At 40.1% G+C, this 23,216-nt stretch overlaps 1 long non-coding RNA gene across 1 annotated transcript; it reads left to right on the forward strand.

Moving 5' to 3' along the window:
* The first annotated feature begins 1,636 nt into the window (after positions 1-1,636).
* LOC123367361 lies at positions 1,637-19,774 on the forward strand. The gene is made up of 3 exons (XR_006578423.1): positions 1,637-2,323; positions 6,287-6,353; positions 18,504-19,774. It is a non-coding gene; the product is annotated as an uncharacterized LOC123367361 (long non-coding RNA).
* Positions 19,775-23,216: the final 3,442 nt, after the last annotated feature.

Raw genomic sequence — 23,216 nt, forward strand, 5'->3', positions numbered from 1 at the left:
CAGGAACTTTTTTTAATTTTATTTATTTATTGCAATGAAACCGGAGAGTTCAATCTAGGGACTGGGGCTTCCAGAAAAACATTAAATATGCCAAGACTCAGGATAAAATTGCTAGAGGTGGTAGCCCAGAACCTGAGCCCTATGGTAGCTCCTTCCAAAATAGCTTCCTACCTTCTACTAGAAACTTCTCTTCTCCAGGATCTGGAACTCTTGTTTCCTGCAGGCTTCCTCTGTAGGCCACACCTCCAACAGAGAACAGCTACACTGAGTAGAGAAAGGGCCAAGCTAGCTAGAAGAAGATTCAATCTGCCTTTTCCACAGAACCTGTGAGGAAGTGAGCCCAGATCCTCCTGCTTACAGTGAGTCAGATCCCAAAGGGAGAATTGTTTAAAGGTTGTGGGAGGACATGGAGATTTTTGAGGCATGTCCTTCCAATGTTGCATTCAGAACTTTCCCCCTGACCCCATCCCCATGAATGTTTCAAACATTTGTTCCTTATAAGTATGTTTTAATGACAAAATATACTGAAAAATATAAATCCAACCCTGCAAATAGAATTGAGGTGATAAGTATGCCCATAATGTAGCTTGCCAAAGCATACAGGAGTATGTTATGGTATTGCCATCTTGAAGCATTCAAAAATGAGTCAGAGCCTCCAAAAGTTGTGTAAAAATAACGGGATTTTAAAAAAATAAGGTAGGGGGTATTAAAATTTGTTTTCTGAGCCTTTTGGGTTTGCAAGGATAGATTCCCCCCTACCTCAAATGAAAGCTGAGGTGGTATTATTCCAGGAATTGGGCTTTTAAGAAAAACAAAACAAAAACAAATACTGTGAGAGTTGGCAGCATTACCATTGCCAGATATGCCCAGTTTATGCAGTGAGAGGTATAACTTGGTTGTCACAGTGATTGTGGGTAGCACAAAACCCACAGCAAACCCAAACTAGTAGCAATGAGTATGTTTTTCCTGCAAAAAAAGAAGTAGCAGAAAAACACCCCATGCATTAAGCCACCCTGACTCATAAAACCTTCTCCTGCAATGGAAGTATTTCTCTGCAACTGGCACCTGCATGTTAGTGCTTATCCAGCAATATGCTGCTGCTGCTAGTGCTGCCCAGACTGTTTGGTATAAAGTGCTTAATGGACAAAAAGGTTCTTATTTAATAGGCTTAATATTTTACCAGATATCTGACTGTGTGTAGCACTGCTATAAGCTGATTGTAAAGCACATATATTCATTTCACAAGATGTGTTATTTACCTGGTATGACATTCACTGCATCATAGTTGGTACTATATGTTTTTATTTAGTTCTCTAAACTTATTTTTAAAATTGGTTTATCACTCACAAGGAGGTCTGCAGGCATCTGCAAACAATAAAGTTCCATTAAATGGATGTTTAACTGTTTCCTTTCTGTACTGGGTGTCTGTATGTTATCTCACTCAATGAAGTTTACATTAAGTAGGCTTCACAGGATATTGAGGTAAAGCAGCCATCTAACAGCTAACAGAAATAAGAAAGCAGCTGGGTCCAATTACTGTATTTAGTGGATCTTGTTGTGCCTAATTGGGGTGGAGTACTAAACTTTAGTCCACCTGTTAGCTGTTTGGGCTCTGCCTCCAGTTGTATAAGCTTGTCTTTGGGCATTCACTAGGAAAGTATTCTCCTGCATAGGCTTTTTCTAGCCAAGACTTAGTTTCATATTGAAGCCAGAGGAATTTTTTTTCCTTGGGGGTAGTCAAATACAAAAAAGGGTCTGTGAATAGAGAAAACAGGAGCTGAGTTAAACCAGTTAACACTTCTAGTGGTGTGGTATTGTCTGTTTGGAGAGTTCTTACTTTATCTGGAGAACTTGATTTAAAGGGAGTAAAGAATCCTGTTAATAATGCAATGTTTCTGTAAATTTAAAGTAATCTGTTATTGACTAGACAGTCAGGAAACATTGTTTCTAATATAGTGTTGCATAAAGTGGTTTTAGATAAGGAGAGCATGAAAATATGGCTACTGAGAAATAGCTACTGGCTCTCTGGGGCATGAACCATCCTTTTGTTGTGTGTTTGTACAGTGCATCACACAATAGTGTTCTGGTCCTTGACTGAGATGCCTAGGTGCAACAGCATTACAAATAATAATAATAAAGCAGTGGGGGTGGGTAGAAGGAACCATGCTGAAACCCTACATGTCCAGCCAGATATCCCTGCCCTCCAGAGATCTAGTCATGTGGGGAGACAGTCATATGTATTTGCTCTTGATGACACTCTCCTGTTCCTGCTAGCTGAAATGTCAGTGTCACTCACAAGGAAGTCTGCAAGCAGTCAGCAAAGGTATCCCCCTTAATTCCTCCTTTCCCACTAGTGGAGGCTACTCTGAGGGCTTCCTCACATGTAGACAAGACTTTCTCCTCCTTCTCCACTGCTATCTAACCCTCACTGTGCCTCTTAGTGCCACACAATGGGGAAGGAAGTAAGGAGGAATGGGTGGCCAGCAGTACTTCTTCCAGGACCTGAGAAGCAGTGCCTTCCAGCCCCAAGAAATGGTCATGTTATCAGGGAGACAGAAACAGAGAAGTTTCAAAGAAACTCATTGCAGTGAGAGGAACATATAGGAGAGATTGAACCATTGTAGGGAGAGGGCTTCTATAAAAGGGGTGGAGGTGTAATATGGCGGCCTGCCCCTTGAAGGGCCAAGAGACCTGGGGCTAGTCAGCCAAGTGCAGTGAGCCCTGCCCCACTACACCTGTACAGCAGGGTGTAGGACTTCAAAGGAAGAAAGCTCACTAGTTGAGTGCTGGCTGGGGAGGAGAACGAGGGTGCCTGGGTTAAGAGGATGCTGGTGAGGTGTGTAAAGACTGAGCCGAAGAAGAGCAAGAGGCTTGTGGGCTGAACTAGAACCTAGGGACTGAGGAGGAAAGCCCAACAGTGATGGGCTGGCTGAGGGAGAGCAGAAGCCGGTGGAAGACTTTAGTAGAAAGGCCTCAGAGCTTAGGCAAGAGCAGGAAATGCCCCAAAGGAGCCCAGGAGGAGCTGAGGTGAGAAGACAGGTGTTTTGTTAAGGAGGGGCTTCGCTCAGCTTCAGACCAGCGTGAAGACTTGTGTTGGGATGTTGATACCTTGGAAGGAGTGGAATTCTTCAAAGTGGCTTGGCCAGAGATGGCTCCCTTCCTAGTGTGCTGGCTTTTTTGGATCCCATTCTCAGGCCCCTCTCTCTCTTCGGTATATAGAGAGTCTAGGTGCCTAACTCAGGGTTTGTGCATTCCACTGGGCAGTGAGGTTAGGTATGGGAATGCATAAGTGCTCTTTCACCATGGATACGGGCCTTATGCTCTTAACAGATCACACATCTAGACGTAGGAATATGAGAAAGAAGTGACAGGGAAATATGCATTCATATAACACCAAACCAAAATATATTTTACTGACTTTCCTTTTAAATTCTCATTTATTCTACAGCACCCAAATGGTCTCTCTCATTGTGCAAATTTAAAAATATGGTCCCATGCCAGGGAGTTTAGGCCCCAATCATGCAACTGGGTCCACGTAGGCAGACCTGTATTCCTGGCTTCTGGGCTTCCCAGAAGAAATGGGCCTTAAGGAGGGATTCGAGTAAAGAGAAAAGGGACGCTGGTGGTTCCAGTCAGTACCGCTGACTGTGCCGTTAAAATCCAGTTGGCTGCTTGCAGCAGCCATCTTGTCCCTCTGGCTCCTAGGCACAAGGGTGGCCAGGGAGGCTCTGCGCACTGCCTCCGCCCTGAGCACCGGCTCCCATTGATGGTAACTATGGCCAACAGAAACTGCAGAGGTGGCGTCCACAGGCAGGGACAGTGCATGGAGCCACCTGGCCGCCCCTGCACCTAGGAGACAGAGGAACATGCCGGCTGCTTCTGGGAGCTGCCTGAGGTAAGTGCTGCACTGCCCGGAGCCTGCACCCAACCCTCTCCTGTGTCCCAAGCCCCTGTCCCAGCTTGGCTGCCCAGAGCCTGTGCCCCAAACCCCCTCCCACACCTCAACCCCCTTCCCCAGTCCTGAGTCCCCTCCTGCACCCAAACTCCCTCCTGGAGCCCACACCCCCTCGCATACCCAAGCCGCTACCCCAGCCCAGAGACCCCTCCTGCACACGAACCCCTCATCTCTGGCCCCATAGCAGAGCCTGCACCCCTAGCCAGAACTCTCACCCCCTACTACACCCCTGCCCCAGCTCGGAGCCCCTTCCCAAGCTCCAAACTCCTTGATCCCAGCCCAGAGCCCCCTCCAACACCCTGAACCCCTCATTTCTGGCCCCACCCTGGAGCCTGTGCCCCTAGCCCAGAGTCTGTACCCTGTCCTACACCCCAACCCTCTGCCCCAGCCTGGAGAAACCTCCCGCACCCTGAACCTCTCATTTCTGGCCCCACCCAGAGCCCGCATTCTGCCCAGAGACTATACCTCCTCCCACACTATGAACCCCTTGGCCCCAGCCACCTCCTGCATCCCAAACCCCTCATCCCCAGCCCCACCTCGGAGCCCACACCCCCAGCTGGAGCCCTCTCACACCACAGCCCCCTGCAAATGAACAAGTGAGTGAAGGTGGGGGAAAGTGAACAACAGAGGGAGGGGGGATGGAGTGAGTGGAGGTGGGGCCTTGCGGAAGGAGTAGAGTGGTATGAGGCCTTGGAGCAGGGGTGAGGCACTGGTCTTTGGTTTTCTGCAAATAGAAAGTTGGCAACCCTAGAAAGTAGTGCTTCACAGGGACAGAATTCCACTCATGGGGGCAGTGTGAAAATGGCTACTTTGATATTTCCTTACTATTAACCCTGAATTCTTGCCTTCAACTAGACAATATTATTCCATGTTATGGAGGAAATTATGAAACCTTAGTAGGTTTGATTAGTAGGTTAGTAGGATGAGATCTTTTCCATCCATCAGTTTGAGCTTTCAGTACTTATAGCCCCAAACCACCATTCATGATAAACTGAATTAGAATAACATTAGAATAAAATTTTTAAAAAAATTAGAAAATTATTAGCTGAGAAAGAGAGCAGGAAAATAAGACATTTCAACAAAGCAAAAGATTTAAGAAATTCTTATTTTTAATATCAAAATAAACAATTTGAAGTCCATGATGTTTTAATATGCCAGAATATTAGACACATCACTGCAAAAGTTACTTCATCCAAAATTAACTGATTTATGGTTTAGTTCCTACATGAATAATGGTAACTACAGCTATGTAGCAGCCCCATCAAACAGTCTGAATTCACTCCTGGACAGCTGACCTCTATAATGTACAGAGGCTTAGGATATGTCACAACTATTTGAAACATTGCAATACCAACTTTTGTGACTATTGTGTAAAGTAATATAGCAAACTACTGAATATTTTATCTGCATTTATCAAGCAATAGATTTAAAAAAAAATTAAATAGCAACTTCTGTTGTACGTGTAGTTGCATTTCTTATTTAAAATTGTTCCCTTTTGGTAACTCTTGTTGCTTAAGTATTATGATGTTGGTGTTTCAGTCAAGGGTGTTATTGTTTGTTTTGTACTGTTTGTTTGGTAGATTATGCTGTTTTTGTTGTTGTGATTTTACTGAGAAAGCCTTTGCCTAGCATACAATCACAAATATGTGAGTGGTGTGTTGAGGAGATATGTAGGGGTCAGGGGGAAGACATCTCTAGCTCTTAAAAAAAGGGGGAGGGCCTTCTGTGTGTGCGTGTACATATGTACGTACAGTCCCCATCACAATTGGGGGGCCTGATCTTTGGTTGATGGCAGCTAAACTCTATTGCTATATAAATAATATAGTAACCCTCTTGAGTCAACAGTAACTTCTGCAACTATTGCTTACATGTGGGTGGGTGGAGCAGAGGGGAGAGAATGGCCATTATTGATGCTTGATTTCCACTCTTGTTCCCTCCCCACTTAAACACTGAATTTTAGGAGCCAGGCGTGCAGGACCTCATATACCTCACTCATCTTCATGGTATCCACCTGCCTTTCAGAGTAATAAATATACATCGTGACTGTCTGTCCAGTGGGGGTCTCTCTCAGTACCTTTCTCTCAATATCTGTCTCCACACAGTGGACCCCCCCACTACCTCTGTGAGGTCAGGGCCCTCCAAAGCTGCAGGGGTAGGGAAAAGGGAAATGTTTATGAAATTTTCTGTGATAAAACACATTAGTAAGCAAATTATGAGTCCTGTATTCATACTGGATGGTATGCCCCTTCTGCCCAAATGCTTTTCTCCTGCCTCTAATTAGTAACAGCATGTTTTGTCTTATCCCTCAACTTCCCTTCTTTTTTTTTGAAGCAATGATGGTGACAAGTGGGACTATGTCAGAACTCTATATATCCCCCAGCTCCAATTCAGGGTTTAGGTGAGTCATTACCATAACTTTTGAGAAATTGGCAACATGGTCTTATGGTGGATATACATGCAAGTTTTTCAAACTCTGTTTTTGAGAGGAGTAAAGATATTCTAGAACTTGAAAACAAAAACATGGTAGAAAAATTGGGTGAGATTGCGAGAGTGAAATAAGAGTCTTGAGGAATGATCATTTATTCTAAATGGATACAGTCCTTCAAGCAGTGACCATCTTGTTTATTATCTGGAATAGGTTGCCATTTCTTCTCTGAACCACCAGATGCCACACTTTTACTGCAAAATTCTATTCCTCCACCTGCACAACAGAAACAAATGTTTATCTTTCTATATTTTAATATAGCCCTTCAGTTTTGCTTCCTTTAAAAGGTTTAATTTTTAAGTCTTTTAAGCGGTGCTTTCTGCCTTAGCTATACATTTACTGTAACTCTTATTTCTATATTGTTTGCAAACTAGTTGTAGATGGTTATTCAAAAAACACTTTATAAGCTCTCTTCTACTAGCCAGTTATGAATCTACCACCTATGAGCCATAATGACACAGGATGAAGATTTAAAAATCCCTACCCAAACATAAAAAATAAAAGAACAATATGACACCTGGTGTGAAGCAGCAACAAAATGTTTAAAATCATTAGTGCAAAATTAAATGTAATCAACAATTTATCTGCCATAACTTAAGTAAACATCAAGACAATCATAATTTCTGTTCTTGTATACAAGAAGGGCTGGATGGGGAAATTGTTTATTCTAATACTTTTTTTAGTACTCTGCTTTTTAAAATGTAACTGATTCACGTCATTTCTCTTATATCGACCTTTATTATTCAGATTAAACATTCTTCAGTTATATGCTTTTAAGATAGATACATTTTCTACAATTTGGTTAACTGAAAAATTACTGATTTACAATTTGGTGTTCAGATGTTTAACATGATTTTACTGTAAAATGTGTGGGTTTTTTTTAACTAAACCTTTTTCAGTAGATTCATAAATAATTCACACATTTGTAAATGAATTGATTGTTTAGTACAGAATGAAAAGATCAAAGCTTGAATCATCCATTTTGGACCAAAGACAGTGTATTGTGGCATAATCAGAGGAACACACACCAACACATTAATATAGAAAATAAACATAATTTTGGACAAAGTATATGAAGGAATTGCAAGAGTTTAGATAAACAGGTAAATGTGTTAGCTGTGATAGATGTTGGATTTAGTTGTGGGGTTTTTTGGTTTTTTTTTAACTTACGTTATTTGAGGGTATATTAAATGACATGATGTAGTGTTATTGCAGGCATTTTGAATTCCCTCATCCCAATGAACCGAAAGCACCCTTAGATCCATGTGATTTCAATAGTTAAAGGCAGCTGCAAAAGCAAACCTTTCAGTATAAAAACAGATGCATATACTGAATATAAATAAACATCCCTATTGGAACTATATAAAAGGATAGTATGCAAATATAAAAGACATGAATAAAATATTCTGACAGTTAAAGCAGAGGCTTTCGTTCATAATTAAAATACAGATGATAACTTAGAACACAATGCCTTTTATTTCTGTCAGTGTTGCTGCTCAACAGTTATCACACTAGTGATTCTGTATTTCATATTACCGTATGGAAACTAAACTGAAAGACACAAAGCAGTAATGTTTTGGAAGTGGAATATGTGGTAATGGTATATGCTATATTTTATATAAAGGCTACTTTAAAGATACCGGCATCAACGTAACATGAACATTTTTCACAGCACTCAGCTATAAATTTAGAACGCTATCCAATTTCAGTCTCAGTACAAAAATATTAAACAATGAATTATAATGAACAACACAGAATAGTCCAGAGCCTTTTTTACATAATCCCTCAGTGTAGAATCAGGATTTATTTGGACTCGACTGAATTGCCCATGGTTAGCGGAAATCACTGTTTGTTCTTGATTCAAGAAAGAATAGTCTTTTTCTTGATATAAAAATGTCAAAAAGTTTCATAACAATATTTTATGATGTCATTACAATTCTTTTTTCTTTAAAAATACAGCATTAAGTCATTCTATTACACTCCCTCTTTCTTAATCTCTTCCTTTTTCTAAAAAATTGACATATTTATCATTGATTTTCAAGCAGATGTTGTACTGGATGCCCTTTTTTAAAAAGTACCTAAGTTAATTTGACCTCTCTTAATGATTGCTCACATATTCCTTAGTAAGTGAATAAAACTTTTCTTTCACAGGATAGTAGGTACTTAATCCTCATTATTGAGAATATGCTGAAACCTTGAATACTTGTCAAAGATTCATTTTATAATCCTGAGGTTGGTTTGCCGTTCAGTGATTTACACTGGGACTGCGCTTACAATAATTGATTCATTCCATACTTAGTCTACTGGTGTCATTAAAATGACAGTACTTCGTTTTCGCTGTTGCAGTTTAGATTTGCTTTAAAAAGGTTTCATTTCCACCTAGAAATATATAGCACTTGAAGGAAATAGGGCATTTTGCATGTCAGAATAAAACCCGAATGACTTAACTTTTTAGTCTAAGAATGTTATACTTGAAACATATCTAAAACAAATATATTGTATGAGTTATTTGATAAAAGTTTAAATGTAAATACATGAACAGAATACATATTTTATGGTTCTCTGGCAGTTTCTTGATTATGGAAACTGCATTGTTTCTTGATACTGTGACTATTGTCCAAAAATGATCTGCAAAACTTAAGTTTGAAAATATGGCTACTATAATCAGTTTCTTTGATGAAAAACATACAGAGAGTAAGTTTCAAGAATATTGATGGTCATTTGTAATTTAGTACTAGGTACAAATATGCATATGTACATAATGCATTTGCCACATTCCTTTACTATATATTGTCTTCTGTGGGGGAAAAAGGAATCAAATGAAAGGTGTCTAACCAATTCCTCACATTGACAATGTGACATGTAGCTTTCATTTTCTTGAGTGTGTTTGACTAGAGGATTAACTAAGTGCTAAGCTACAGTAGGTTCCTCTAAAGGACACTGTAGTGTTTTCCCCCTTAGGTCCTGGTTTTGTGACGCTATTAAAGAGCTCTCAATGAATGCACTAATTATTGCCCAGCAAACTGGAGTAAGTTATAATTTCTATTCAATAAAAAAAATTAAAAGGTTATAAATGAAAAAAGGTTTTGTGCAGCTCTTCCAGTAATATCATGTCATGTTAATTTTAATGAAGCTTCATTAAACTTTCCAGATAAGTAAAAAAGATAATTGTGGTTCATTAACATTGTGGTTCTATCCACAGCTGAAAAACATGTTGTAAAAAAGTTAATAAAAAAGATTCAAATACAGTACATGACTGAATAGGAAGGAGACCGTGTAAAAGAATTAATTAACCACCAAAACTGTCATTGATGGTCTAGTAAACTAGCAAAAGGCAGGAAAAAACAGAGTTAAGGCTGTAATAATATGCTTCACCAACCCTGATGTTCTTAAGTAGTGCAACACACAGTACTGTATGTGAGATCATCTAGGGCCCAATTCTGCCCTCAAATAACCCCCTGTTCCCCTCATGGAAGTCAATGGGTGTTTGTGTACATATTCAAGAGTAGAATTGGGCTCTTACAGTTTGCAGACACTTTTTGCACTATGTGATTAAGGATGATGATTTGGGCCTGACTGATATTATCTTTGATTTTTTTGAATTGTTTGACCCTGAATGTTTTTTAATGAAGTTTTCTGCTGTAGTTAAAATTCCTTTGTTTTCAATGTGGGAAAAACAAAGTGTTAAGGTGAGGGGGGGGGGTCCTCTGCATTTTCACTGAGATTTCATCAAGTCTGGATACGCCCACGTGATCTATAGTTCAGTGACACAATAGCCAATTAGTAAGTTATTGACAAAATAGAACGCAGTGGCTTGATTAATCTTTGGTTGTTTTGTCTACTTCGTGTATTCATTGTGTCTATATCCAAAACCCGGTATAATTTTGTTTTAATAAAAAATAGCACTAGATATCTTAAATAAACTTTTAAATTAAACATTTTCTATTTTGTTAATTTTCCCAAATGGTGTAAATCTGGATTAAAGCACAAAACTGATTTTTTACAGTTACCGGTAATTTTAAAAGTATATTTGAGCTACAGTTGGAGAAAAACCATTTGAAACTACTGTGTTAACTTGCATTGATGTTTTATATCTATGACCAATTTCAAAACAGATTTGGCAAAAAAGCAAATAGCTTCCAAACAGAGATCTGGTATTAAAATTTTCAGTTTCGAGAAAAATGTCTCTGACCAAATTATAAACTCCCTTTTCAGGTGATTATAATGTAAACAATGACTGATGTTATGGGGGGGAGTGGCTTGTGAGTTCATTGTTTTTACCATACATTTCACACACAACCTCCTTTATAAGTAGAGATTGAGCAAAAAATTATATTCTTCTGCTAAAAAAAAAATCCTCTAATTAAAATGTGATTTATAGTGCACTTACAAGTTTTTAGTGAATTGACCTAAACATTTCTCTGTAAACTGCATCTTTTATTTCTAAAACAGGGGAGAGTTCAAAGTGGCATATTCCATTAGTGGTGTAACAAAAAGACCCCACGTAATGTGACAAATCAATTTATTGAAGGAACTGGTAAGCAAGAAAAATAAGTATTTTGGCAGTACATTCCCCCTACTTGTTGAATTTAAGAAATCTACAAAATTTGTATAAGCATTGTCTCAAACAGACCTGTTGTAAGCCTGTACTTAAGTCCTTAAAAAACCTAAGCAGTTTACTCTGTTGAAAACTAAGTAGTATATTGGCCAAAAGTTAAATTATCATCTTGTGCTATTTTAGATTTAAATAAAATATTCTTAATCTACTGAAGCAAATACTTTAAGAACATTTTAAGTAAGCGGATGCTGTAGCTGGAAAATACCATGGTACTTATATCCCCAGGAAATGCTTTTTTATCATCCAGTTAGAATAAACAAAAACCCACCCCAGGCTAACTAAAACAGTCTGTTTTTCAGAATATCAGTAGGAGACTTATGCACTGCATAATGCATGCAATATAAATTTGTTATAGAAAGGTAAAAGTAAAAATATAGATATTGCAGGAAAGTAACCAAAATATACATTTACCTTTTTGTAGGTATGTAAATAGTCTTGGTGAGGCTACTTATAGATACTGAGTTATGAATATTGTATTCATGTATGAGTAGTGTATGAATATTGTCTCTCTATTAAAAATGTTTTGTGTGTGCAGATTGAATTATATAGGAAACCGTGAAACCCATATATTGAAATTTTTAAAAATACACTTTCTACTAGTCCTGTTTTTTCTCAAACTACCGAGTTTCTCACTGTGCTCTGCATAGTGGTCCACAGAGTGAAACATTTTGAAAAAGGGACTGAGGTGTTGGGAGGAGAGGTGATCTTTCTTTTACTATTGGGAAGTAGTCTTCAGAATGAAAAATCTAGAAAACTAGTGTCCTACTCTGCCATGGTTACAGAGGTGCTAAATATGATATGTAAAAGCAATGCTGTCCTATTAGAAAATAGTAAGAGCACTGGAAAAATTTGTACATAACGCTATATGGCTTTTCAGTTTCCTTTTGAAAATCCAGACAAGATTTTCACCTTGTTTCACTGCATCAGGTAAATGTTCTACAGAGAAAAAAAATAGGTCAATGTTCTACAGACAAGAAAAAAAAGATTAACAAATTGTTAATCCAGTAATTGCAACAAATAATTAGCTTTCTAGTAATGAGATATCCAAGCACCGTGAATAGGAATTATATCAAACATGGACACACTCTTCTCCCCCCACTTATCTTCCTTGTTGAATTTTTTTTTAAATTTGAGATGAAAGTAAGCAATTTTCTTGCTATTAAAAACTTTTTAAAAAAAAAATAAATTCCTTCCTAGTAAACCACCAAACAGTTCAAAGGAAGAAGAAGAGAGTTTTTCTTTCTCTTCTTCTTACCCTCCTCATTATGGAAGCAAATTTACCTGTTTCATAAATGCCTGTTGTAATTCCTCTTATTACCGTAGATTGTTTTTATCAGAAATGCTATAACTTCTGAAGCTTAGGGCTTGAAACTGTTATCTACATTCAAATTAGTTTGAACCAAAATCCCGGTTCTAAGCACTCCAGAAATTTGGGAAAGTTCAGATCAGGATCCAAATCCAAACTTTGCTTTTTGGCCCATCTGTCATATCTGAATAATACTTTGTTTATATGCAGTACCTGCTGTCTGTCGTTCTCAAAGTTCATTACCAACAACATTCCTTAATAAAAATTTAACTGCATTTTACATTTCCAGTATTATGTGGGCCCTTGTATTCTTCTTATAAAACCATGTTACCTAAACCAGTTCTAAGGAGAGTTTAAAATACTTCAGGCTAAATATTTGAAAATGGCTTTGCTGGCCAGAGAACTATACTGAACATGTTTTAGACACATAAAGTGACACTCAATACAAGATCAGCTGGGGCCATAGCCTTAGTTAGTTCTAGGCCTGGCTCCTATATTTGGACCTTGGCAAGTTGAGGGCTACTGCCTTCAAATCTCATTTTTTCCCTTTTCTACCACCCAAGTACTAGAAACCTGCATTGCAAATTCCTCACCAGTGCAGGCCCAGTTTCAATGGGCTGTCTGCCCAGGGGGTAGAAAGCAGCTTTGTGAGCAGAACTCAGCCATCCGTCCCCCCCCCCCAAGTAACCTCTAAAAGAAGCTGCTTTGGAGTCTCCTCTCATTTGCATGGGGAGATTTAATTTCCATCTCTTAAATATGACGAATTGCTGAGATTTCCTTCAGTTAATGCTTTTAACAGCTCCCAATAAACTTCATTAATCAGGCCAGCTCTAGGCCCAATGTGCAGCCTGGAAGGAGCTAATTTGCCTGATGAGCCCCCGACTTTAGTGAATAAACAGGTGGATAAGCTGAAGGTTTTATGGCCTTAATTACACTCTAATCAGTTCAGCACTTGGCGGGCAAAAGGGAAGAGGGATAAAGGAGGCCACAGCAGTAGCAGCAGCTTTTCTCTTTCTTTTCCTCCATCTCTCTGCTTTTTCACCCTGCCCTGTGTCTCTGCCCCACTTTCATGTCCTCTCTCCCTCTGCATCCTCTGTCTCCCTCTCATGCTGCTGCTTTTCCCTTTCTCGTGCCTTCCTTTTCCGGGGGGGGAGGGAATTTGCCCCCACGCTCCATTTCTTTCCCTTTCCATCTGTGTGACACACACAGGAATTCCCTGTTTTGTTTCTTTTCCTTTCTGTGCCTTTGCGACATGCACTTTGTGCCCTGCCTTGTCTTTCCCTCTGTTCAGTCGGCCCCCCAGTCCTCTTTCACCTTTCCCCCTCCTCTCAATCTGTGCCTCTGCCCCCCCCCCCCCGCCCCCTTCACTCCTCCTCTGCCACATATTCTCCCTGTCACAGTTAGGCCGCCTGACAAATCACTTCAAGGGCAGCCTAACTTTGAAGGACAAGACAAAGCTTTAGCATATGGTCCAATCCCCAGATGTTTGTCTTTCTCTCTCGCTCTCCCCCTCCAAGAAAGGCTAGTTGGGAAGCTGGGCTCTTTTCCCTTTCCACGCTCTAAGTTTTGCTTGGGGTCTGTAACTAGCAGCCTGGGCTGCATTTTCCCTTTATAGCCTCCCTGGCAGCAGAGGAGTGTGTGTGTGGATGGAGGGAGAGAATCACTGGTGCTTTCCCTGAACCTACTGATGGTTTGTACAGCATGGCTTGGGGAAGTCTCGGGCCTGTTAACCCAGAAGCCAGCGGGACACCTTTGTCTCCTAGCCAGATACTGTGTGTGTGGGGGGGGGACCTTATAGGGAAGTAGGACCTGAATGCTCTTTTGCCACTGACAGTAGCATCCATGAGACTCAGCATAACCCAGGCCAGTAGGAAACTGTTGTAACTGGACCAAGGGGAGGGAGGGAAGGGTATGTGAGAGATATTTACTGAGCCCGGAGGAAGAAAACTCCCGGCTGCACCCCCTTCCCCTTCCTTTGCTCCCAGCTGCACGGAATCCGACTGCAAATAAACCCGATGCAGGCAGAAGAGTTAACACCCAGCTGCAGCAGCGAGAGGGGTCGCAGGCTGCGAGCCTCGCTGCGGCCATTGCTCTGCAGCTGTGGGGGAGAACACAGGAGGAGGAACCTCCCCCCAAGTCCTGCAAAAACAGAGCTGAGCTCTGGCAGCAGCTGTCCCCTTTCACTGGCTCTTACTCCGGGAGTAGGGGCGGCTGCTCGCTCGGAGAGGTGAACACGCTAGGTAGCGAGGCTTGTGTTGTTTCATGTTGGCTGCTTTTCCAGGCTGAGGGGCTACAGCCGCTCGGGGGGGATGAGTGTGAAGCAGCAAGCACACACCAACTGCCACATGCAAAGCCTTCCTTTAAAAACAAAAAAACAAATGTTCATTGTTTCTGATTATCTGCGTGCACAAGGGCTAGAAATGCTGAACTGGAGACAAATCATTAGAGAACAAAACCCTTTCAAGAGCAGCGGTTTGACACACTGTGCCCCTCAGGTTTTTTTTTTGTTTTTCTTCCCCGAGGTCTTGTCCTCTGGTAACAATGTACCTTTAGTTTCCTTATACAATGGTCCAGCCATCACCATAACTTAAATATCCATTTCTTCATCCATTCTGTGCACTTCGAAAAAAGGCATCGAAGAGGCAATTGTGAAACGCTTATTAACAATGGGGAGACCCAACTAAGAAAAGGGGAGTTCAAATAAATGTTGGCGATTGACATGTAACTGGCTGGAGTAGCTCTGAACTTCTTGGAAGCAATTGTCTTCTCAGATATATGAGCTTGAAAAGCCTTTGTTTCAGTATTTTAGTTTTCCAAAAATGCATCAGCACTTGAAATGGCGTAGACGTTTTATGAAAATAAAACCTTTTAATACTTAAGAACTCCTTCATATGGTTCCTAAGCATGTACAGGTAATAATATTAACTTTTAAAATTAAATGCCCCACACACGTAGAATATTATTGCCTAATGTTTATATAGCAAGGATTGCACTATTCCTGCTATTTCAGGGGTTGGCATGTTTTAGATTTGAAATTTGCATGGATGTGTTTAGATTGTTCCCTCCAATATTTTAAGTGTTCATTTTGTTTTAAAGTAAGCTAATTATTTTTTCACAGATTTGCACATAACAAATATTTGTAGAGTTGGATTGAATTATATATTTTTTTTAAACAGGAAACATATATGATCCTTATGTACTATTACCTGAATTGTATAGATTCCTTTTATATAGCTAAAAGAAATATACACAGTATTCTGTACAAACATTAATTCAAATAAAATGTTTTCTATGCATATATTACAATACATTTTGCTTACATACATTGTTACAAAAAGGGCAGAATTAGCACAATCATTGTAACTGTGGTTTCTTTAGTTTCGTAGTAACCTAAATTTAAGTCATTCAAAAAAGTACTATATTAAATCAAGTCCTTCTAAAAATTCTCCAGAAAAAGGATTGCTTTGAAGCATGTTATTTGATTATCTTTCACTGGTTTCCTATGTTTTATATTAAACATCTTAAGGCTCTGAGTATTTCAGCTGTATTAAGTATTGGCTTTTTTGTATCTGTTTGTATTATGATAAAGTGAAAACTTGTCACTTGTATTAACAATTTAAGGGAAATCAAATGGATGTCAACAACCTGCAGTCTCTACTTACTGTACCTAGACTAAATTGTTTGCACCTTAGTAAAATTACACCATGTATAGTTATGTTGCCTTGATAGAATTTAGGTCTTGCAAATCAGTTTTAGGTCTTTATATTGTAGTGTCATTCAATAATGAAATGGTATTAAATATTTCTAAAATGCAAGATAATTTTCCCCCAAGTTCTGAAAATTCTTGAACTGGCCCTGGAGAAATACAAATGCACAAGCGACAGGCAAAGCAGGCCCTGTGTTCAGCACTCAATCATTTCCTGTCACAGGTGCAGCCACTATGCATTATCCTGCCATGATTGATAGAGTGGGTTTGTGCAGACTGGGGGAGCTGGGCATGGCTCAGATGGGGCCCTGTCATTCTGGCTCCATTTCATGATACCTGTAGGGAAAAGAAAAACTTTGTGGGGATTGGTTGTTCATTGCTGTTCAGAAATTTTAGTTCTTCATATATAATGTAAAGGTCATATTTCCTAAAAGTTAAATATAGCTTCTAGTTCCATATTCTAACAATCCAAGTTGGGGCGGGGGGAGGGGAACTTCACAGGACCTACTTGAATTAGTAATGTTAAAATAGTATAGCTGCTTGCAGCTTATCAAGTTTTACTTATTGAAAAGTTCATTAATGGGCTGTTTTACTTCGTATTTTTTAGTCAGATTCTTCAACAGAATTATTTGAAATAACCAAAAAGGGGAGCAGAACCCAGTTTACGTATGGAGTCATATATTTAAGATGAATTTGATATCACTGACACTTGTGGAAAATTTAGATTAAAATATACATTAGCATAGATCATTGTATATAAAATAAAATAAAATATATATAGAGAGAGATTCTATTCCCAGTGTATAGCAGACGACCAGAAAGTCTACCTAAAGAAAATATTATTGCTCTAGGATATAATGTAATAATTTATGCAGTTAGATTCTTTGACACATTTTTCTTCAGCTGGGGAGCAGATTTTAGGTTTCTTTGCCTGTGAACATTCAAGATCTTGACTAATTGATGTAAGATGACAACAATCTCACTAGTGTTATGTAAAATTAGAATATCCTCCATTTCCTTCATTTTATTCTGAAATGGCCAAAGGCAAAATAATTTGCATAAAGAGTTTCATTTTAAATTGTAAAATTTCTTTCATTGGGACTGTTATGTGGTCCTCAATGAATTCTACAGATGTTAAAAACCAAACCAAAATGAACATATAAACATTGTTTTATGTGATTCTGGGGAAAAACAGCTCCTTGTTTTGTTTTGAATATAGTAATAAGTTACAAAAAATATATGGAAGGGAATTTTAAAAATATATTTTTGAATTAATCTTTACATTGGATTGATAGTATTGCTGGTAGAGACAAATCATAAATACCAATCAATGGCCCCTTATTTATCGCCCCTCTTACCCCCATTTTATTTTTTGTATGCAAAACTGCCTCAAAATATAAAAAATAAATTAAGTGCTCAGTTTATTACTTTTAATTATATAAAGAGTTCCAAAAATCAGAATTTCTACCACAAACTGCCTTCCCTAAAACATACTTGTTTGTATTTGGATTTTTTGCTATTTTTTTGCTTGTAAAAAGCAATGTTAAGTAAACCTACATGAATTAAAATTTAGTTCATGATATTTATACTTTGAGGACCCTCACCATTATTTTTCCACATTGAAATGATTTGGAATGAATTTCAGAGGCTACAACACACATGAACCCATGGACTGTGTGGGTTTTGAAAGTTGCATGTTTTTTCCATGAAAAGCATTTAGGGAAGAGGGACATTTTATTTCAGAGTTTTAATTCAGTGGTGTAGAAATGTAACTAATTACTTACCTATACACTAATGTATACATCTGTGTAGGTAGATAAGTAATGTTCTCTGTTACATTTAAAACATAAGGTCAGTAGTTCAAGATCATTTAAAAATAATTTCTCCTCCCCTCCTCCGATTTGCAGCATTTTGGAATACTTTATTGTTAAAGAGTAAATCAAGACAGACTGTTTAATTGCTTAAACATTGTGTTTTGCTAGTGTGTTATACCAAAGGATGTTAAAATGTAAAGAAGCTACATTTACAGTGGTAAGCATTTTTAACACCACTCTTTAATAGTACGTCATAGCTAATTCAGTGAGCCCTGCTTTAGAGTTGCCACAAAACAACAAGCAGTAGTTACAAAATGCTCACGTATCAGGATATTCCTTTAACATCTCATTTATTACTGTAATGTGAAAAATGTCCCCTTCCATTTATTATGCTATCATTGCATTAGGGGTCTTATTCACAGAGAAATGACATATATATATATAATGTGCAGTTTTGTTGTACAACAGAGAATTTTTGTCTTGTGAATTATCTTTATTACAAATAAAACAGATGTTTACTGAGAATAAGATGACTAAAATTAGGTGACACAGTTGTGTTCATGGATAAGAGAGAACTTCTTTGATTATCATAAACTCAGTAGGTGATTTTTCTTTCTAGGTTTGATGCATATTTTCCATAAAGAAATGCAAACAAGAAAAGGACCCATACACAAAGATGAGGTGCGCGCACTCAGAATGAGTGTAGGTTGACAGTCCGTTGCCTTTATAAACATATGATATACCCAGAGGCAAATCCAATGCTGCCAACACAACTACTAAATGAGTCTGCCAAATAGCCAGATGCTGCAGCTGGAAAAGCATTTTCATTGTCATAGCAGCTGCATACTGTGATTGCCATCCCAAAAGGAGGAGGAAGAGTTGGGGTATGGTTATCGAGTTAAATGATACACACCCACACAGAAAAGTATGATTGGGTATGTGTCTATAGGTACATGTATATCTGAGTGATGGTCTTTTCAATAGCGACGCAAAAAATATATATGTTGATTACTAATAACTCATTAAAGGAAATATAAACAAAGTCAGGAGAAAAGAGATTTTTAAAAAATGGTTAAGATGAAAAATTTTAGTTTTGTATTTTTACCCTTTATTGGCTAACACAAGTGGTGACCTAAACACCAAGTTTTGAAGTGAGCACTAATATCCCATTGAAACTATCTGGGATATAATGAGTGTGCACACAAAGGTTATATATAAACTACTTGGTGTTACCAGTGAAAAGAATAAGACTTGGATCAAGTGCTTTTAAATCAAGTTATTATGGGCTACCACTTTTACAGGTGAAGGCTAACCACAATCCTGTAATCTACTCACATGGGACAACTCATGAGAGTAAAGATTGCAGGACGGCTTGGGGACAGCTCACATGAATAAGGGTTGCAGGATCTCTCCCATAGCTAGCATGGGTAATATAGCAAACTTCAGAAAATAACTCTCTCATTTTCATGAAAAACTGGGTCAGTGTTAGGTATCCCTTACACCATTGATTAGCAGCCTGTGGTCTCTGTTGGTGAAGAGCTCAATCCAACTAATTGTGATGGGTTGTGCAGCTCCTTCTAGTCCTGTGTATTACAGTTTTGAATTTATAGTCACTTGCAGAGACATGTGTTAGCTATAGTTTGTATTGTGAGACTGCTTAATGCACACTTAAGAAACATATTGAAGTTCAACTGGACTTCCCATTCTTAACTGATGTTACTTCAGATTTGTAATCTTAACTAATGAAAAAGCCTTTATATAAAATGTAAGATTTGGAAAGTGCATGGTAAAAAATATCCTATATCTAGGGTTGCCAACTTTCTAATAATACAAAACTGAACACCCTTGCCTTGCCCATGGCGCTCTCTCTTCCCCCCCCCCATCACTTGCTCTCCCCCACCCTCATTCACTTTCACCGGGTTCGGGCAGGGGGTTGGGGTGTGGGAGGGGGTGAGGTCTCCAGGGTGAGGCCAGAAATGAGGGGTTCAGGGTGCAGGAGCAGGCTCAGGGCTGGGGCAGGGAGTTAGGGTGTAGGAGGGGATGTGGGCTCAGGCTGGGGGTGTGGGGTCAGGGGTGGGGCCAGAGGGGGTTGGAGTTCAGGAAGGGTCTCAGGGGTGGGGTAGGGGTTTGGGGTGCGGGAGGGAGTTTGGGTGCAGGAAGGGGTGTGGGGTGCAGGCTACAGGAGGGAGTTTGGGTGTTGGAGGGGACGTAGGGCTAGGGCAGGGGGTTGGGGTGTGGGAGGGGATGTGGGGTGCGGGCTCCAGGAGGTGGCTCAGGGCTGGGGCAGGGTGTTGGGGTGCGGGTTCTGGAAGGGAGTGAGTGTGTGAGAGAGAGGGTCCCAACCTAGGGCAGGGGGTTTGGGGTGCAGGCTCCAGCCAGGCAGTGCTTACTTCAGGTGGCTCCCAGTTGACGGCACAGTGGGGCTAAGGCAGGCTCCCTGCCTGCCCTGGCTCCATGCGGCCCCCGGAAGCAGCCAGCATGTCTGGCTCCTAGGCAGAGGGGCTGGGGGCTTTGCACGCTGCCTGAGCCCGCACATGCCACCATCCCCCCTCAGCTCCCATTGGCCAGGAGTGGGAGCTGTGGAGCCGGTGCTCAGAGTGGGGCCAGAGCGTAGAGCCCCTGTGGCCGTCCTTGCACCTAGGAGCCGGCCATGGCAGCCACTTCCAGGAGCTGCATGGAGCCCCGCTGCACCGCCGACTGGACTTCTAGCAGCCTGACCGGAGCCACCAGAGTCCCTTTTCAACCAGGCGTTTCAGTCGAAAACAGGACACCTGGTAACCCTACCTATTATTTTCTATACTTATAATGGACTGCCTTCCTATCGTATTGTTTTTTAAGAGCTTGTCAGCCCTGTAAATGTCCATGAAGGGTCTCTAGAAGAAAATCATTGAAAATATTATTTGTATATTATATATAACACATCTATACAACTGATTTTAGTTTGATTATAGTTTTATCCCTGAATAGTGTATTAAGACATAGAATCCAAAATAATGTTCTATAGATCCATCTCTCCATTTTTCTTAAGAATGTAAAATAAAGCAAATTGTCTACAACAAGGTGGTTGTGGCACATTTTTCCGTTATAATTTTTAATTGGGAGGTGGTAATGTGAGTGTATGGAATACAAATGACTGAAGAGTAGTTTCTTCTTTAAATAATGGTGTATACAAAATTTAAGTGCCTTCATATTATGTCTAGTGGAAAAACACAGCTAGCAGAGACTGGGACAGTATCACTTTCGTACATTTGTGAGTTAATTTTTGGCTAAGATAGATATTTGGACTTGTTTGTTTGTCTCTCTCCACTGTACAGTTTACTGTGACTTTGAATGGGGGATGGGAGGAAATGACTGAATTGCCAATTGAACTGGAATAGAATGGAATAAAAAGGAGAAGGAAATGTCCTACAAAAGAAGTTGCAAGTTAGATAAAGAACTTTTGTTTGCTGTTTGGTGGAATAGTTGTGTCTCCCAATAGGCTGAACAGGCTGGCTGATACATCCAGAGGGGACGGGTGTCAGACTGGTGCAGGTGTCAGTGGCTGCCAGTGAGTGATTGCACCATCAGCCTCCTACCGTGATCCATCATGCGGGCCCAGCCGGTGAGGAATCACAGCCTCAGCAAGGTGCTGAGCCCAGCAACATATCATTAAACAAGGTTACCACCAGCAGATTTGTTCCCATGATCAATCTGGTCAATAACCGTTCCACCTCACTGTGCCTTCCACCCCCTCCCTTTTAAAACATAAACAAGTATTATGAAAGCACTGGCAAAACAAGGTAAAGCTTAAGAAGACTTCATTTCTCCTGTGGCATTTTGCAAGCTTCTTTTAAAACCCTTATAAATCTTGAAAAATAACGTTCAGTACAAAATATATCCTCAGGCTAGTTACTCTGCCCTAATTCCATATTTTAGTACTTGATACTGTTTTTTTCCCCCTTTCAATTGATTATTGAATGAAATTTCTTATTTTGTTCACCCCTGACAAGAATGTGAGGATTGGAAGTACATATTAGGATGTGGTGTGCTGTATAGTACCTACGTCAATTTAAATTGATCCTTAAGCCATCTCCCATGAGAGAGAAATAAAACACTGCTGTTATTGCCTCATTTTAGTTCTAGTCTCTTGTGTTAACTCTTCACTAGAGCTGTGCAAACCCTCTCTCCTCCCGGCTCTCACAGCACCGCATCACACACATACATCGCACATATGCAAAATCCCACATTCAAATTCACATGACTGCAGAAATCTCGTGTGTGCTCACATGTATACGGGCTCTTGTTTTGCTGTAGTCCTTCACTGCAAACTCATAGGCATTATCTGTGAGATCTCAGCATTCCCCTGTGGTTCCCATGTAGCCAAAGTGTTAATGACTCTAACCTTTGAACTGTACACACATGAGTCAAGACCAGAGATGAAAAGCCAAATCAAAGTTTTATAAAATAATAGGCTGCAGCAGCTAGGCCAGCCTTTACAGCAGGCTATTGCAGATGTTGCAGAGAATGGAGTAAAAGAAGCTGAAAAAGAAAATTGAACCACATACCCACTCAACTATGTAAAGATTATTTTCTGAATATAGATCAGCCAGATACAACTGCTGTTCAGCAACACAAAAACAAAATTGTGAGTCAAGAGTGCGTTTGTATAGTAACTGGCACTGTAGGTGTTAAAACAAACTAGGGACTGAAGCCTCTCTCTCTGACAATGATGCCAGGTAGCACATTAAATGATCATATTAAGTCAACTACTCACTAACTAAGGGAACGGCAGAAGAATTGTGTAGCTCTCTGTTTAGGAATAGTATACTACGCCTCATTTTGATGGTAGATAAAATCACAGGTATTATTAGTAAAGTTTCCTGTATATTGACAGAAATAGAAAATAAGTCAGTACCTAGAGAAACTGCATGAGGTAATAAATGTTCAGGCCAATAGACAGGAGCTAGAGGGATTCTTTTTTCCTTCCAGATTTTTTCAGCTGGATAAGGGAGCTCAGCTAAAATATAGCCTATAAGGTCTTGTCCACGCAAGAAAGTTGCACAGTTTTAACTAAACTGATTTATCAGGTGCACTGGCTGTTGGGGTGAGGGCTGCAGGGTGGGACTGGGGGTGAGGGGTTCACGGTGCAGGAGGAGGCTCAGGGTGGGGCAGAGGGTTGGCTGCAGGCGGGTGAGGGCTCTGGCTGGGGATGCAGGCTCTGGGGTGGGGCGGAGTTGGGATGAGGAGTTTGGGGTACAGGAGTTTGGGGCCAGAGTGGAGGACTCCATAGTCCCTCCAGCCCTCTCCCTGCCAGCAGCAGTGAGCTCCGGGGGAGGGGTCTCACTCTCCCCCC

This window comes from Mauremys mutica, chromosome 3 (assembly GCF_020497125.1).
Source record: "Mauremys mutica isolate MM-2020 ecotype Southern chromosome 3, ASM2049712v1, whole genome shotgun sequence".
Taxonomy (NCBI): domain Eukaryota; kingdom Metazoa; phylum Chordata; order Testudines; family Geoemydidae; genus Mauremys; species Mauremys mutica.